Here is a 6,691-nt window from a genome sequence, read left to right as displayed (position 1 = left end):
GAGGATCTCATAATTGATTCAGGAGATGTCACTGGAGTCACTGGAGTTTATTGAGTGGGAAGGGGGGAAGGAACATGCTCAGACCTATAGTGCATTGAAGGTCACTTTGATAGCTGAGCACAAGATGGATTCCAAGTAGGAGAGACTTGAGGCAGACAGACTCATCAGCAGACTATTGCAGTAGTCCAGATGTGAGGTAATGAGGACCTGCACTAGGTGGGTGGCAGAGCCAGTAGGGATAGCAAGACATCTATGAAGAGTCTTCAAAGGTAGAATCCATAGCACTCAGCTACCATTGGACAGTATTAAGAAGGAGAGAACAATTAATTGTGTCAAAGGCAATAGAAGAATGAGAAATGAGAGCATTGGATTTGACAACTAAGGGAGATAAGGAAAACTTAAGGAGAAAAATTTGGATTAAATTACAAGATCAGAAGTTGAATTATACAGAATCCAGAAGAGAGGGAGAGAAAAAGGTGTGAAAGCATCTACAGTGGCCTCTTCAAGGAATTTAACCATAAAAGGGAAGAGAGAGATGAGATAATAGGGGGAAATATGGAAAAGTGGGGAAGACATGGACCTCTTTCCTTAATTAGGCCAGTCTCCAGATAAAATGTATATAGCCCACTTCTGGTCTGGGCTAAAGTCCTTGCTACATGGAAGGATCCACCAAATCTTGTCATCTAAGAAGACGATGGCCATCAGTCATTCAGAACTACAGTTCTTTGCACCACCTTGGAGAATCAGAGGGAGATTTTAGTGGATGATAGTCTGGATTTTCTAGGGCAGTCTCAATTTCGTGAAAAGAGAAAACATACTTTTACAAAGATTTTACAAAAGGAATAGCCTTCATCAGTCTTCGTTTGATGTTCAGAAAGTATTTCACAAGAGAATGCATTTCTTGAGTTCAAATATGGCTTCAGCTACCTAGTAACTATGTCACATACCCTATTTACCTCAGTTTCCTCAATTGTAAAATGATCTGAAAAAGGAAATGGCGAACCATTTCAGTATCTCTGCAAAGATACTGAACAATCCTCCAGTCCATGTGCACTGTTCACCTTTCTTGTTGTCTGCCACCTCCTATCTGGGAAGCTTCACAACAAGAGACATCGGAATTGTACAACCCAATGTATTGCCTTTCACAAAAGGTGATTACTGTTCATCCCTCCTTTTCGAAGAGGCTCAGTGACATTGTGGGTTGATGTCTTGACTTGTACATGAACTGGATTGAAGTGAGACAGTTACACACTCACCAGCCTCACTATCTCTTTCAGAGTCATCAGTGTGATGACAGGACAAAAATCAAGATGATCAGCACTGACCCGGGATGTAGTAAGACCTTGATGCCTTTGATGTTTATTCCAATTCTAAACACACCACAGCACCTGCTTCAGCTTCCTTCATGAACAAATTGTCTTTTATGCTTGTAAATCATTTGACCTCCCTAAGCCTTTGGCTGTTTTCCCCAACTCTAAGTTCTAGGCAGGATGAATGGTATACTTTCCCTTATCAGTAATATCACTGTATCTGGAACGCACTACACAAATATTTGGCTGAAAAGGCTTGGCCATTTAAAAGGTGTTCAATTCTGGCTGACACCATCATGTTCTTCCCCTTTGAAGTAAATAGTTTAGAGCCACGTGGATGACAGCAGAGATCCTAGAGACCACTCACAGAGAAGGTGAGTCAGACTTGTTAGAAGCAGGGGGAGAGGGTCAGGGAGAGGTCTCTGGCCTGTTCCCAAACCTCCCTAGTCAGCAACTGCATTATTAAATTCAGTGATTTAACAAGCACTAATTATATATCTGTTGTGAGGAATGCAGAAGTAGCTTTGAGATTACAGATTATTCTCCTGAATACTTAACTATATGGCTTCTAGTAGCAGAACCTACTTTTAACTCTGGAATTCTGTTTTTCTGAACCTTTCAGAGGAACAGTGACAAGTCAGAGGAGCTGGGTCTGCAGGTAGGAGAGGGCAGAACCACATTTCTTTTCCCTGCTTTCCTTTCCTCCCTCTCCTCCATCCTGTTTGACCCATATTGAGCAAATTTCCTTGATAGCAACAACACAGGACTGATTAAAAACCAAAAAACCAAAAATGGACCCAATCTTTTATTGATACTTTTTTTCCCCTGTATCAGTATCACTTCCTAATAACCACTTCCCTCCTCATAACAATAAGGAACAATAAAAGAAACCAAATCAAAAATCCCAGCAGCATAATTCTACAGGTATGGATTCCACATCCCTCCTTTTTCAGTTCTCTCCTGAGAGAAGGAAAATAAATTTTACCATCAGGCCTCTGGAATTGAGGTTGGTAATTTATATTAGAATGACTAGCTCAGAGTAAGCAATTAATAAAGATTTGTTGACTGATTGCATTAATTAGTGTGAATCCTGTTGGCAAAGCAACACCATTCCGAAAAAGATTGGGCAGTGATGGCTCTCAAGTTGGAGCTCTGAGGCTACTTATTGTTGATTTTTGTTGAGGAAGGGGGAAAGCTCTCAGCCTTGGAGATAAATAGGTTATGCTGGTAATTTTTCACGTTTTTCTTCATACAGTAGGCAGCTGCTTTATCACAGGCACAGACTTTCTTCTGACATTTGTTCCCATTCTCTGTAAATTCAGAGAAATGAAATGCTGGGAGAAGTGGTAATTTTCTATTTACATCTTTTCCCCTCCCCTGCCAAGCTGCACCCCTTTATTGGGTGCCTTGATAGAGACAATCCTTTCCCCAAAGGAAGCTCCTAGTCTGAGGGGAGAGTGCAGCCCTAGTTTCTAGGGAGTCTAGGAAGTCACCATGTGAGACTTCTGCACATCTGGAGTGCCCAGTGGTGCCTCATTGTAATGTGTTATCTCACCACAGATGACGGACTGATCTTGGATTACATAATGGTATTTCAATCTTCTGGGTTTGCAGCCTTTCTTCTTCAGCTTTAAATAGCAGCAGTCATGGGCGGAACAGCATCTAAAGGGAGGAACCCACTGAGTGCTCTCCTTCTGTCCTATTGGGAAGCAATTGGTCAGCAAATAGGACACCCAGAGAGGCCATGCAAGGAGGCAGCCTGCTGTGGTGGAAGGATCTCTGGTTTGGGAGTGAAAACACCTAGGTTTAGGGTCATGTTCTTCTCATTTGTAAATCAGGGAGTTGGACTACCTGTTGTCTAAGGTCCTTTTCAGTTCCAAACCTTGTATTTAATAGAGAGTCTCTGATTCTGAAAACTTCTCTGGTCTCAGGCTTCTCTATTTCCCTTCTGGAGGATCGCACAGACATATATAGAAAGACTCCAGAGAATGCAGGAGAAGGACACTCTTTTAGACTTTTGAAACGCATCTCTTTGGTGCCCTTGCCTTGTATGTTTCCCATTAACTTACATCTCCTGTCAGTGCTCCTTCTAGTGATTTCCAGGAAGTTAACTAAGTTTATTTACCCTGGCAGGGCTGGGGAATGGCAGCTTACCTGTCAGTTCTTTTATCTTGATCTTTACATTGGCATCTGTTGAAGCCATAAGGATAAAATAACCTCTTTCCCGTGATTTTTCTTATCATCCTTAAGAATTGTTTTGCATCCCCTTGAACCTCAAATAAGTCTGCAAGAGAGATCAGTGGTCCCCAATACGATGTGACCACCCTTCTGTCCTCACTTTCCACCATTGCTTTTGTCTGTCCCTTCCCACCCTTCCTCTGAGGGGAGAATCTTGCCCTATTTTCCTCCTAGTCTGTCCCTTCCCACCCCTCATTTGAGGGGAGAATCTTGCCCTATTTTCCTTCCAGTTTCTAAGAAGAGACAGTGAAGAATTAATTGGGATTGGCAAGGCTCAAGGAATGAAAAGGACTAGGGAGCCCAAAAGATGCTGGGGAAAAAAGATTTTTATACCACCCAGAAGTTGTCCTTTCTGGGGCTGATTCATGGGAAGAAATCAGTTTCGTGGTCACTTCTTACCACAGGCCATTATTACAGCTAGCAGCAAGACTATCTTCATTTTGAAGTCTCTATGGGAGAAAATACAAACCTTATGTCTAGCTCCTCAAGTGAGATCCCCACACTCCTGCTTTACTCCTGCGGTGGCCAACTGCTATCTGGGAGGTGAGACTAAATCCTTAATCTTATTGTAAGGGATTGTAGGAACCATCTACTGCAATCTATCTCTGATCAAAAAACCTCTGTATGAAGTTTGTATTGTCACAGAAACATATTACCCAGACACTGCATCCCTTCCCTCAGTCTCCAACACTCTTTTGTTACACAGATGTACAATTCATATTCTCCAGACATACAAATCTCGTAATTCAATATAAACAGACCACCTCAATTCACACTCTTATTACAATATTCAGGGTCACAGAAATTTAGAGACAAATCAATACATAAAGAATATTACTAGCACGGAGAATTGCACTCAGATCTTCTAAACAAGGGATTCTTAATCTTTTTTACATCTCAGTCCTCTTTAGCATTCTATTAGCTCATTCTCAGAATCATGTTCTTTGGATGCACAACATAAAAATATATAGGATTAAAAAGGAAAGCATATTATATTCTTAGTAGTTATTGAAATATTTAAAAAACACAAGTTCACAGACACCAGGTAAAGAACTCCTTCATGCTCTAAATATACCTAATAATATAGAATCCCACAAACACAAACACATACTCTGACTTGGACAAATGTTTTCTGATCTTTTGGGCTCCAGATGCCGTTAGCTGTTTCTTGGTTAAATTGTCCACTGAAGGGCTCTTGAGTCTAATTGATCCTCAAGGCAGAGAAGCTCCAGATATAGATCCAGGAAGGCTCTATTTCTAGCAGCATTTGGAAGTGGCTGATAGTTCCAAAATGAGATTCCCAGAAACTTGCCCAACACCAAGAGTCCAATTGCAGAAGGAAGGGGTGGGACCAAAGTATGCTTTGGGAGTCTGTGGAGCTCCTTTGGGTTTCCTAGGAACCATTCCCCCAGAGGGAACTCATTTGGGTTAGATTCAGGAACTTTGAGTCCCAAGGATGGATGGACATCAACCTTACCTTCCAGCTGAGGACTATTCATCCTGCCTCAAAATTTGAACTATTTCCACCCTTGTCACTCTCCTACTCCCAATTCAATCTGTTTCTGAGTTCTGCCATTTTAACCTTTAAAGCATATGGTATAGACTCTCATCATTGTACTTGGATTATTACAATAGTCAGTTGGTGGATCTCCTTGCCTTGAGTTCAATGCTTCACTTATTTGTCGAAGGTAACTTTGACAAATAAATGAAGCATTGAACTCAAGGCAAGGAGATCCAAGAAGTTACCTTTTTAGAGAGCTGATGTGGCCTTGTCATCTTCCCTATTCAGTCAACTCCAGTGACTTCTTATTACCTCCAAGAACAAATATAAAATTCTCTGGTTGGCTTTTAAAGCCCTTTTTACTGGCCCTTTCTTATATTTCCATTCTTCTTATATCATCTACCCCATTTACCTCATATTTTGCAATCCAGTGAGACTGGGCTCCTTGCTGTTCCTCGCACAAGACCCATTTTCTGTGACTAATCTCCATGCCTGGAATTTCTCCCCTCTTCATCTCTGTCTTTTGGCTTCCTTCATATTGCTGCTAAAATTCCCTTTCCTTAATATTCATTAGTGTTAGTTTCTTCCCTCTGTTGGATTGTTTCCAATTTATCTTCTGTATGTATCATTTATATATAGTATTTGCTTGTTCTCTCTTTCCCAGTTGACAGTTCTCTGACAACAGGGACTGTCTTTTATTTTTCTTTGTTCCCGCAGTACTTAACACACAGTTCCCAAAGTACTGGCAACAGTAGGTGCTTAATGAATTCTTGTTGACTCATCATGATTTAAATAAACTGATTCTAACTAGCCACAAAGAGAAGGAAGAACTTCTTATTACTTTTTTCCTCTTCTCTTCTATTTTCTCTGTCCAGAAAAATCTAGTTGCCCTCAATGAATTTGGGAACCAAACTCTGATGAACTATATCCTTGGTTTCTGAAAGAGCTAGTAGATGTCATTGCTAAGCTATCATCATTGACACTCTGAAAGATCATAGAAAAGGGAAGAAGTGCCATGAGATTGAAAAAGGGTAAATGTGCTGATTTTCAAGAAAAAGGAAAAAAATAGAGTCTGTAAACTATAGGCCAGTGAGTTTGATTTCAGTTTCAAGGAAAATTCTGGAATAGATCACTAAAAATGGCTGCCAAACATCTAGATAATAAAGAAGTGATTACAAAGAATCATCATCCCTTTATCAAGAGTAAGTACCAGATTAAGCTCATTGCCTTTTTTTTTTGGTCAGGATTTCTAAACTAGTAGATAAGGGGAAATGATGTGGATGGATTTTTCTTAGATCATGACAAAATTTTTGATAAAGTATCTTATATTGTTTTCACAGGAAAATGGAGAGATGGATGAGACAATAATAGTCAAATAGATTAAGAAGTGGTTGGATGCATTAACTCAAAGAATATTTGTTAATGGGTTCAATGTCAATATGGCAATCAGTTTCTAATAGAGAATTATAGGGATCTCTGTGATTTCTAACATTTTTTTAATGATTTGGACAAAAACATACATCGTATATTATCAGTTTTGCAGGTGACACAAAACTGAGAGAGCTAACTAATAACTTAAAGAAACTTGAAAGAAATTAGTTGTTAGATCTGTTGATAGGGGAAAAGTTCATGATAAAATGAT

At 40.0% G+C, this 6,691-nt stretch overlaps 1 long non-coding RNA gene across 1 annotated transcript; it reads right to left on the bottom strand.

The window, feature by feature from the left end:
• Window positions 1-2,100: 2,100 nt before the first annotated feature.
• Window positions 2,101-4,811, bottom strand: LOC127555791 (uncharacterized). The gene is made up of 5 exons (XR_007952284.1): window positions 4,660-4,811; window positions 3,948-3,997; window positions 3,465-3,594; window positions 2,866-2,972; window positions 2,101-2,620 (listed from the first exon to the last, which is right to left on the bottom strand). It is a non-coding gene; the product is annotated as an uncharacterized LOC127555791 (long non-coding RNA).
• Window positions 4,812-6,691: the final 1,880 nt, after the last annotated feature.

This window comes from Antechinus flavipes, chromosome 3 (genome assembly GCF_016432865.1).
Source record: "Antechinus flavipes isolate AdamAnt ecotype Samford, QLD, Australia chromosome 3, AdamAnt_v2, whole genome shotgun sequence".
Classification (NCBI taxonomy): Eukaryota; Metazoa; Chordata; class Mammalia; order Dasyuromorphia; family Dasyuridae; genus Antechinus; species Antechinus flavipes.
The sequence above is the reverse complement of the archived record's forward strand: the minus strand, read 5'-3'. Positions and strand labels throughout refer to the sequence as shown.